This window comes from Glycine soja, chromosome 20 (assembly GCF_004193775.1).
Source record: "Glycine soja cultivar W05 chromosome 20, ASM419377v2, whole genome shotgun sequence".
Taxonomy (NCBI): domain Eukaryota; kingdom Viridiplantae; phylum Streptophyta; class Magnoliopsida; order Fabales; family Fabaceae; genus Glycine; species Glycine soja.
In genome coordinates this window covers 6,878,891-6,890,194 of record NC_041021.1, presented here as the reverse complement: position 1 = coordinate 6,890,194, position 11,304 = coordinate 6,878,891, and positions in this window count along the sequence as shown.

Sequence of the window (11,304 nt, the reverse complement as noted above, 5' to 3'; positions counted from 1 at the left end):
GAAACACAGGGTTCTTAGAAATTAAAATTACATCTTGATTATCAACACAATGTTTTGCTCCATGTGTAGATCAACCATAAGTTTTCTTAGCCAAATTGCTTGATTTGCAGCTGTAACAGCTGCTACGTATTCAGCTTTAACGGCAGATTGTGCTATGGCATCTTGCTTCTTTGAACGCCATGAAAAAACTCCAGAACCAAATGCGAAACAGTAGCCTGAAGTGCTTTTCATGTCATCATTACTCCCGGCCCAATCACTATCTGAATATCCATAAAGACTGAAATCTTTTACTGGCTAAAACTTCACTCCATAACCAATAGTACCCTTGATATATCTCAGGATTCTTTTAGCTGCCTCAAAATGAATCTCACTAGCATAGTGCATATATCGTGACAACAAGCTTACTGCATAGGTAATGTCTGGCCTGGTTGCAGTCAAATACATCAGACATCCTATTAAGCTTTTCTACAGTTTTTCATCAACCTTTTCAGCTCCATCTTCATTGCTGAATTTCTCCTTTTGATTCATTGGTGTTGCAATTGGCTTGCATTCCTCCATCTTGAACTTTCTAAGAATTTCCTTTGCATATTTTTCTTGACTTACAAAGACTTCACCTATATCTTGTTGCACCTGTATACCAAGGAAAAAGGACATTTTTCCAAGATTAGTCATTTCAAAGGCTTCTTTCATTCCTCCTTTAAACTCTTCAATCAGCTTCGAACTTCCTGTCATAAGTAAGTCATCAACATACAAAGAAACAATGACTATTTCAACATCTGTCTTCTTGACATACAAGGTAAACTTACTTAGACTTTTTTCGAAGCCTAAGCTTATCAAATATGCATCAATTCTGCCGTACCAAGACCTTGGGGCCTGCTTTAAGCCATACAAGGTCTTTTTCAGTCGATAGACTTTCTCCTCTTGTCCATGAACTACAAATCCTTCAGGCTGCTCTACAAAAATTTCTTCTTCCAAGTGCCCATTCAAAAAGGCTGATTTAACATCCATGTGATGTATAATCCAACCTTTTTGTGCAGCAAGAGCTAACAACAACCTTATGGCATCCAACCTGGCAACCGAAGAAAAAGTTTCTGAGAAGTCTACCCCGAACATCTACACATATCCCTTCACGACAAGCCTCGCCTTATGTTTGTTTATAGAACCATCAGCATTAAGCTTGGTTCTATAAGCCCATTTCACTCCAATGACATTTTTATCTTTAGGTTTCTCCGTGAGCTCCCATGTTTGATGTTTTTCAATCATATCAAGCTCCTCCTTCATTGCACTTACCCACTTCAAATCAGTTGCAGCTTCATTGTAGTCTACAGGTGATGCAATCCTACCCCGCAAGGGCATTGGATAAAAGACTCCAAGAAAATTGGACCGGAGATGCAAGAGAAGGCCCTAGGGTTCTCATGAGCCTTAGGGTAGATTTCGGGCCCATGGGCTAAGTATGAGCCCGCTTATCTTTGTACATATTAGATTGAGGTTTCATTATTTTTTGGCCTTGTACTTAGGGCTCCATAATATAGGTAAGGTACCCTAGAAATGTAGGATTTTTCAGCCCTTGTATTTCAGGGCATCTAGACTAGTTTTTGTATTAGGGGTAGTTTGGTAATTTCACATGCATTAAGTGAATATTTGATGTCTGTGGTTGAAAATAAATTTAATTGAATTGGAAGAAGTCTAATCCAATTAAATTTTAGAGGGGGAGGTGAGCATTTGCTTGCTACACCCCATTGCCGCATCATATAGTCACACTTTGTGCATGTCCTTCATGCTTTACATGCCTCATGACACCTAAGCACATTTAGTGGAGAATCTTAGACTTGATCTTGGATTAGTGGGCTGAACCATAGCTAAATTCACTAATCATAATTAGTGAAATTTTGGCTCCAAAATTTGGCTCCACAAATTCAATTTAAAATTCAAGTGAAATTTGAATAGAAATTCAAATTTCCCTCCAATTTTGTGTGACACTTGGGCTATAAATAGAGGCCATGTGTGTGCATTTTTTTGAACTTTGATCATTTGAATATTAACTTCAGATTTCAGAGCTCTTTTAGAGCACAAAATTTCGTGCTCTTCTCTCCCTCTCCCTTCATTCATCTCCTTCTTCCTCCAAGCTCTTATCCATGGCCTCCTATGGTGGTGAGTTTCTTCTAGACTCATCTTCTCCTTGAAGTGGCATCTCCTCTCTCTCTTCCTTCTCCATTCCACTGCCATTTATGTTCCAAGAAGCAAAGGAATCCATTGATGAAGAAGATCCTAGGCCTACAAGCTCCAATGGAGCTTACATCAACAGGCTCCATTACAACAACATTACATCTTTGATAAATATCAGAGAGAGATCTAGTTCCTCTAACTGGCTGGTCATCCATATCTTCTTCGCTCTCCTCCTGAACTTGAAGCTTCTCACTTTCCTTGCTCCATTTTTCTTCTTCAAAGAATAGCACATCTCTTCTAACAATAACTTCATTACTTTGTGGCAAGAATATTCTATAGGCTTTTGATGATGAGCTATAGCCTACAAAGATTCCCGCTTCCGCCTTTTTATCAAGTTTGTCTCTCTTAAACTGTGGAATATAAGAGAAACACAAGTAGCCAAAGACTTTCAAGTTCATCAATTTTGGTTTGAAACCATACCAAGCTTCAAATAGGGTCGATTTTGAAAGAGCTTTTGTTGGCAATCTGTTTAGCAAAAATATAGAAGTGCTTGCAGCCTCTACCCATAATTTTTTTGGAAGATCTTTGTTATGAAGTAAACATCTCGCCATTTCCAAGACCGTTCTATTTTTGCGCTCCACAACCCCATTTTGCAGTGGGGTATACGGTGCTGTCAATTGATGTTCTGTCCTGCCATTCAGAGATGGGGTTTTCTGAGGTCCTCCGACATCCGTATGTACTAACTGTAGCTTGCTTGTTGCTCTCCAAGATTTGCCTTTTGGAAAAGGAAACCTCGTTTGTTTTCCATATTGACAAGCAACCCATACGGGTGATTTCTCTTCCAATTCAGGCAGCCCTTGTACAAGATCATTCTTCCTCAAATATAGCAAAGCGCCATGATGAAAATGACCCATCCTTTTATGCCAAACCAGCATGTTATCTTCAACCTTGTGCACAACAAGCTGCTCTTCATCAATCAAATTCAAGACAAAGCTTTTGCCTTTCATTTGAACTCTGAATAATTCTTTATTATCTGAATCTTTAATCATGCAACTTTTATCTTCAAATAGAACTTTATAGCCTTTCTCTAGAAGTTGACCAATACTCAACAAGTTTTGGTTAATTTCAGGAACGTATAGAACATCAAGAATTAATTTCAAACCTGTGCAACCTTTGATCACGATGGTTCCTTTGCCCTTCACTGCTATTTTTGCTCCGTTTCCAATTCTGACTTTTGTGTTGTAGGTTGCATCAAGATCTTTGAATAATTCTTGATCGTAAGTCATGTGGTGCATGCAACCACTATCAATTAGCCAACTTTCTGTTGATCTTGTGGTAGCAAAGCAAGAAACAACAAAAAGTTCTTCTTCATCCACTTCTTCAGCAGCAGCTTGTACATTCTCTTGTTTTTGTGATGACTTGCAGATTTTCTCCACATGCCCTAATTGTCCACATTTATGGCATTTCACATATAGCCTTCACCAACACTTCATCTGTGGATGATTGTTTTTTTTTTTTTACAAAAGGGACATGATGGAAAATCATGAGAGGATTTGCTACCATTTTTGTGGTTGAAACTTCCTGACTTGCCCTTCTTTTTTTTGTCCTGTGATTTAGCTACCAAATCCCCTTCAGTACTACCTTCTTGTCTCATGAGTCTTCTTTGTTCTAGAGCCTGAAGTGCGGTCAAAAGCTCTGCCAAGGTGATAGTAGAAAGATCTTTTGAGTTCTCCAAGGAAGTTAATGTGGCTTCTTATTTTTCTAGAATTGTTACAAGTATTTTTTGAACAATTCGAGAGTTAGGAATGTCAGTGCCAAGAAGACGTATTTTGTTTGCAATGCCGAGAAGCTTGTCCGCATAATCTTTGACTGTCTCCGAATCTTTCATCCTTTGCATCTCAAGTTCTCGAATCAGATTCAAAGCTTGCATTCCTTTGATTTTCTCATTGCCTTCATACTCTTCCTTCAAAAAATTATAGATTTTGGAGTCGTTTTCATCATCATTATTCTGTTGAAAATGACTAGAGATACAACTGTGAACAAAATTGATTTGGCTTTGGACTTTCGAAGCCTCCTTTCTTTGTGACTTTTCATTTGGGCAACAGTGGGATTATTTGGCAAAGGAGGAACTTTGTAGTCCTCTTCTACTACTTCCCATACATCATTAGCATCAAGATATGCTTCCATTTTGACAACCCACATTTGATAGTTTAGTCCATCAAATACGGGTACAGAAATGGTGGTAAAGGAGGTTTCAGATTCCATCTTATGTGTGGTGGTTATTTGGTGGTTGTAGGTGTTTGTGGCTTATACCACAAATCCCGTAAGATACCTTATTGCTCTAGACACCAATTTGTAGGATTTAAAGTATAAGAGACAAGAGGATGAAAGGGAAACTGATGATTTTATTGAGCATAAACAGCAAATATTTATACTACAAATTAAAAATAGAAATGTAAACAAACTTGAGAGATATCTGCTAAGCTAATTAACTAAACCATGCATAAAATCCTCCTAAGAAATAGTGTAGGAACATGTCTTTATTTAACTGATTTAACTCCTTCAACCAAATGCTGTTGGAGTCACAAAATCCCAACAGTATTCACTTCGACTCTTGTTTGCAGCATCCTGGCTAAAACTATAGCATTCAAGAGCCTAGTAGCAGTGTATGTTGTTTTCTTGCTATTCTGCTTCATTTTCAATTTTTACCCTTTTTTTTCCATCTCTTTCTTTCCTTAATTGGTTTAGCTTACATGATTTTATGCATTATGAAGGTGGTTCATGCCATTGAATATTCTTCTCACATTTATCATTGGGACAACACTAGGATGGTTGTTTATGAAAATAACTAAAGCACCTCCTGATATGCAAGGCCTTGTGTTGGGGTGTTGTGCTGCAGGTAATTCACTTACAGATTTTAAATAGTTATTTTAATAAATCAGATCAAGCCATTGTTCAGTCAATAATTTTTCTTTAGGATATATTAGTCACAACACAAGGGATATCACATCCCTCTCTTTATCAAAGAGCAAATACAAAATTTACTAATTTATTTGGGACTTAAAACCTGACAGTTTTGAATTAAGATTTTCCAATTTCTAATTTTGGTTTACCAGGTAAGACACATCTACATTTGGACTTTAGTGTACAACATTATCCGCATATATTGATGCCAGATTTTTAATGTGAACAAGATTGATGATTCCACAGTTGGTCGAGTGTCAGAAAAAGAAACAGATCTTGAAAACCATTCAACTGGCCCAGTGATTATTGCAGAGGATCTTTCACAGACCAATGATCATGTGAGTCAATTTGGAAGTGAATGTACATTGCCTGGTGGAAGAGATATGATGAGTCTGCGTTCTAATATATTTGGAAATTGAATGTGGATACATTATGTGCACTTGTACTTCAAGTATGATACTCTTGTTTGCACTCTTTCACCAATGATGTCTAACACAATTTTGTGAATATCACACTTCTTTGTTCACTTTTCTCATATCAGTACTTCAAGATTTTTGTCTTATGATTTTCTGAATCACTAGGTTCTTTACTTATGATCTCAACGGATAAATGAGAATGGCCAATGGCTAAGGCAATTCGTAATCTTAAAACTATTTTATGTATAAAGCAACCAAAATAATTACATTGAAGTTCAATTTGACATGCCACATGTTGCCATTCAGATTTTTCTACATCAAATAAAAATTCTTACATTTTCCAATTGTTTTACAAGTACCAAAACAAAAGAAGATTATGAAACCAATGAAAACATTAGTACAGAAGCTCAATCTAAAGGTTATATTAGAACATGCAACAATCAGACCGGTATGCCAATTATTCTCTTACATTAGCTACAATTATATTTTCTATTGCTAATGTAATGCAAACAAGGAAAAAAATCATGAATTAGAAGGCATGTTAGACGTGTCAACATAATTAACTAGTCAAAATGTTTTGAATAACACCTCAGCTTGTCAAGTCACATCAGTACAATTAATAATTGTATCGTGAAGTTTAACAGAGGCATCTTAATGAAATTCATTTTGATCAACAATTGTTTCCGCACTACCACTTTAGTGACAACTCAAAGGAATAATTATGGAAGTGGAAAAGTGGAAGGAGGTGAACAAGGAAGGAAGAATTTATTAGATACGTTTACTGAAATCACCTTATTTATGGACAACATTTGTCTTTTTGCGTATGTATGTAGATTCTTGGTCTAATAATTTGCGTAGTTCGTCCATTCCAAAAGATGTTTGTTGGAGATGATGTTCCTTTAAGTGTGATTGAAGACTCTTCATCCCTGTTGGGGTAAGTAAGTTGCCTTGTATTGCTAACCGTGGCATAATATGGGTATCAGGTACTTGAAAGTTACTTTGTTTGATTGATTAACCAATATTAGAATCATAATACTATAGAAGCATAGAATTCATTTCTTCACTTCCTCAACAAATAGGCTGAGCCCGTATCATCTTATTTAGTAGTCTAACGAGCTTACTTAATTTGACCACAAAAAATAAAAGTCACTAATGATAAATAACTAATATAATTGTCTTATAATATTAGCACACATTAATTATTGAAATACAAATCTCCAACAATATTAATATATTGTTTTTTCTTTTTTGATAAAAATATTATATAATAATAATAATAACAATAATAATAATAATAAAGGTATCATATATATATCTTTATCATATTTATGACATTAATTTAGGAATAAGTTATTAGAGATATTTGGAATATATAATATTTTCCTTTTTCCTTTTATTTTTGTTCTAGGAAGTTTTATTTTATCTTATATATAGAGAAAGCATATGTACTCAAAAGAGGAAGATTATTATTGAATTAAAAATTTAGGTTTTCTCATTTTCTCAACCATTGGTATTCTCTTGAATCAACAAGCTAGCAATTGAATAATATATTAACCTCTTACCATTCTTACGAATCAACGATTTACCCTCAGTATTCTTACAAATCAACGAGTTATTGAAACTCTCATCTTTCCCATCATGTTTGTTTCATCAATAGGTATCAGAAGTCGATACAACCATATATACACCATGTTGCCATGGAGACGTGCTAGTCATGCTTGCCTAGAGAATGTGATTCGATGGATCAAGATCACACAGTTGCAATTGCAAGTGGCCCACTTGACAGAACAATTGGCTTCTCTTCATCTGAAACCACAACACCATGTTCATGTAGTTGTGGACGACAATCATCCAACCTAGGATGATGATTGTTATGACATTGACAAATATCACTTTGACGTTCCCCGTTAAGTAGATCATTGTTGGGAAGCAGGATTTGAGGTCGATATGTCTAATTTTAATGTTGATAGTCAACCTATTTATGACACTGATGATGGGTTTGATGTTTTTAAAGAAAACCTTGATTACCATTGCTAGGAAGTGGGATTTAAGGTCAATATGCTTGATTTTGATGTTGACATTGGACCTATTATTGTAGCTGATGATGAAATTGTTATGGATGCTAATGAAGAACCTGATGGGTTGTTGATAGTTCGCTATTAATGCTTTGTTGTACCTTTCCTAGCTCTTATTCGCCAGAAGATAATCATACTGGTAATTTAACCTTCCAGTGCACGATTATAGATTTGAGGATGAACCTCTACGAGGAAGTAGGGAATGATGTAGAAATTTGGTGCAACCATGGGCTAAGAAGGGATCAAAGAGGATGTCAGGGCTTTAGTATAGAAATCCAACGTCCCAAGAGATCTGTATAGAGTTCAAATCGAAGAAATCACTCAAAGACTGTGTCCTTCCAGAATTAGTTATGACTTATTAGGGAAATTAGGAATATTAATATATTGGTTTTTTACTTTTTAAGAAAGATATCATATATTTATATATATAATAAAAATTTCATATATCCTTATGATGTTTATAGCATTAATTTAGGAATAAGTTAATTAGTGATATTAGGAATATATGATATTTTCTTGTTTCCTTTTATTTTTTTCTTAAATAGAGTAAGCATATGTACTTAAAAGAGGAAGATTATTATTGAATTAAAAATTGAGGTTTTCTCATTTTCTCAACCCTCGGTATTCTCTTGAAACAATGAGGTATTGAACCCTATCTCAACCTCTTGGATTTTTTATGAATCAACTAGTTATCGTTGGTATTCTTACGAATCAACAAGTTCTTGAAACCCTCATCTTTTCCATCAGATTTGTTGGATGAGTTGGTCTTCCCTAGAATCAATGCACCCAAGACTTTTCCAAATGGCTTGACCTGATATTTTCAACTTCTCTCTATATAAGCTAGTTATTATAGTTAGCTTTAATATATTTAGGTTTAAAAATATTTTTCATCCTCGTAAAGTTAGAAATGTATGTTTTTCGTTATTGCAAAAGTTTTAGTAAAGCTCTAATATACATCACTTGGCGCTATTTGTACTATGGATCGTTCCTCTCCATTCAGAGCATGACACATCACCATATTCTTTAGTGTGAGACAATGGTTTTCTCAAGGAATCGACGTTGATCCCGTAACAAATCCTGCACTTAAGTCTATAAAGGGCTTTCTCCATTGAGGAAGCAATTGACGAAAAACATTACAAGAGAGAGAAAAAGTAAATCGTTAGGCAATTGATATATAGTTTTTCATTAGTTTATCCTTTTTGTAGCAAAGTTATTTTGTATTTTGATCTTAATTGTTTATTCAATCATTGAGTGTAGAAAATACTTGTATTCAATCAAAATTTTATTTGTGAAAGCCAGGAGCAGCTTAGTATTAAACAATGCTTGAGTTTCTTAGATTGAGTGGAAGTCTAAGAAGGTACCAGAAGTGGTATTAAAAATACTTGTAAAGTCAGGAGCGGCACGTTAGAATACTTGTTTTGTAATCATGTTTTGATTAGTGGAACCCTTTACTAGTGAGTGAAGGAGAATTGGTTGTAGCTCAAGTTAAGTGAACCAGCATAAATCAAGTGATTCTACTTGTATCCATAACATTTTACTTAGCATTCTTATAACACTTCCGATAAGCATTTTTACACCAAGTGTTTATTTGAAATATTATTTTAAGAACTCTCTTGTTTACTAATCACTAGATGACTATATTAATCTTCACTATATATCAACTTTATCTTTAGTGCATGATCTGTCACGTTTTATATTGCTATCTATATTCGCTCATACATTGCAAAAGTTTATATTTTTTATCTACACACTATTCAACACCCCCCCCCCTTTTAGCATGTTTCTTGTTATTTTCATGAAAAGCATTGAGAAAAATATTAAAATCAAGAAAGGGTTCAAGATATGGTTACATCATAATCCCCAAACTAGGGAGACTAGCCATTCATGGCCATGAATGAATTAGAAATCTCAAGAACAAAAGCAAACACACCAAGAGGGTTGGAGTCCAACGGGGAACTTTCTCAATTGTGATATCCACGTTGCTGGTCATCAGCCACTTGAGCTACAAACTCAGCAGTGTCCATAGGAATTCCCCAAGAACTCATAGACCAAGAGAAAGTAGACATGTGATGATTAAATGCTTTTCTGGCAGTCACCCTAATTCTACCCCTTTTAGGCCTAATAGGGTAAGTATCAGGTTGCCCAACTAAGATAGCTAAAGCTATAAGGTAGGGAGGTGTGGGATCCCTAAACTGGTATGTATTCTTATCAATAGGATTGAAATTGATAGGATCACATCATACTAGACTACAGTGTCACGCCTAAAATCAGTATCCCAAATGCATTGTATGACATGGTAACTACTTGTGAGGATGCTTTTATTTCTCACCCCATCCACCTATTCTCGAAGATCTATACATTCCCTTTCCTCCAAGGTAATTCACTTATTTTGATGTTCACCCATTCTCTACTTGGCGACAAGTAGGGCCATAACCAAGAAACAAACAACAAAGGGGAGGGTGGGGGTGGGGGGTGAGACACATTTAAAAACGAGTACAAAATTATAATATCAAACATCAAGTTTAGGGAGTGGTTACATTTCACAGTGATACTTGCATTACTACATACAATATTTATTTATGTTCAAGCATTTATACACAAAAGCGCACTACACTCTTTTGTTATTGAGCTTAGCATCTACTTGATCACACTATAGTTTAATTACTTTCTCCTCCATTTATTACAATCATACATGCCCAAACCATATGTCGTTCACAATGATATATTACACTGTAAAGCATATTAGATGAAGGCAAGCACTGTAACACTATAATTTCTATAATGCTTGATTAAGTGTTTTAATTAGATTACAAGAGTAACTAAATTTAATTGAAGTACTATAGTTAATTACTTAATTAATTTTGATTTGATGTTGTGTGATGTTTGTATATATGATTATGATTATGTATGGGAAAACCTTGTTTTAGGTGTGAATAATAAGTCATAGAGTGGCTAGGCCGAGATGAGTGGGCCTTGAGTAATAGGAATGAAGTGGGTGAGTTTAGGAAGTAAGGGGGTGTGATTAGAAGGAAGTGAGAGAGTCACAAATACCTTTAAATCTGAAGCATACTAAAAAACACTCATTTCACTCTCTTCTTCCTCGGCAAGACCACCCTCCATTGGAAAGCTTGAGACCTTGAAGTCCTTTGCTCAAGGGACCTTGTAGTAGTGCTTTATTTAAGTATGATGGCTAATTTGCTAATCATGAAGACTTTTGGAAGTTAATAAAAGTGTTCATTTTCATGGTTTTGCTATGGTTGTTGTTGGCTTTTGGGGTTTTAGTGGTGTGGATGGTGTGGAGTTGCTAGTGGAGTTGAAGAAAACTTCTTTCTTGGACCCAAAGTTCCTTCCTTTCCTTCTTCTTCTTCTTCTTCACAAAGTCATCATTTGAGTTTGAAAAGGTAAGGGAAGCTTTATTCTTTTTCTATGTTCAGGTTGTTATGGATTGGGTTTAGTTTTGCCTTAAAATGAATCATGTTGTTCAAAAATGAAAGTTTGAGCATTTCAGGTTTTGAGTTTTGAAGTTGAGGTTTTTGATTATTTGATGAAAATTGCCTATTTGTAAATATTTTTTATGTTGTTTATGTATTTAAATTAATAGAAAATGGTTTGGGTTGGTTTTACAATTGATTTCAAAGTCTTTAACTTCTCCTTCACTTCATATGCCTTCCATCCATGTACTT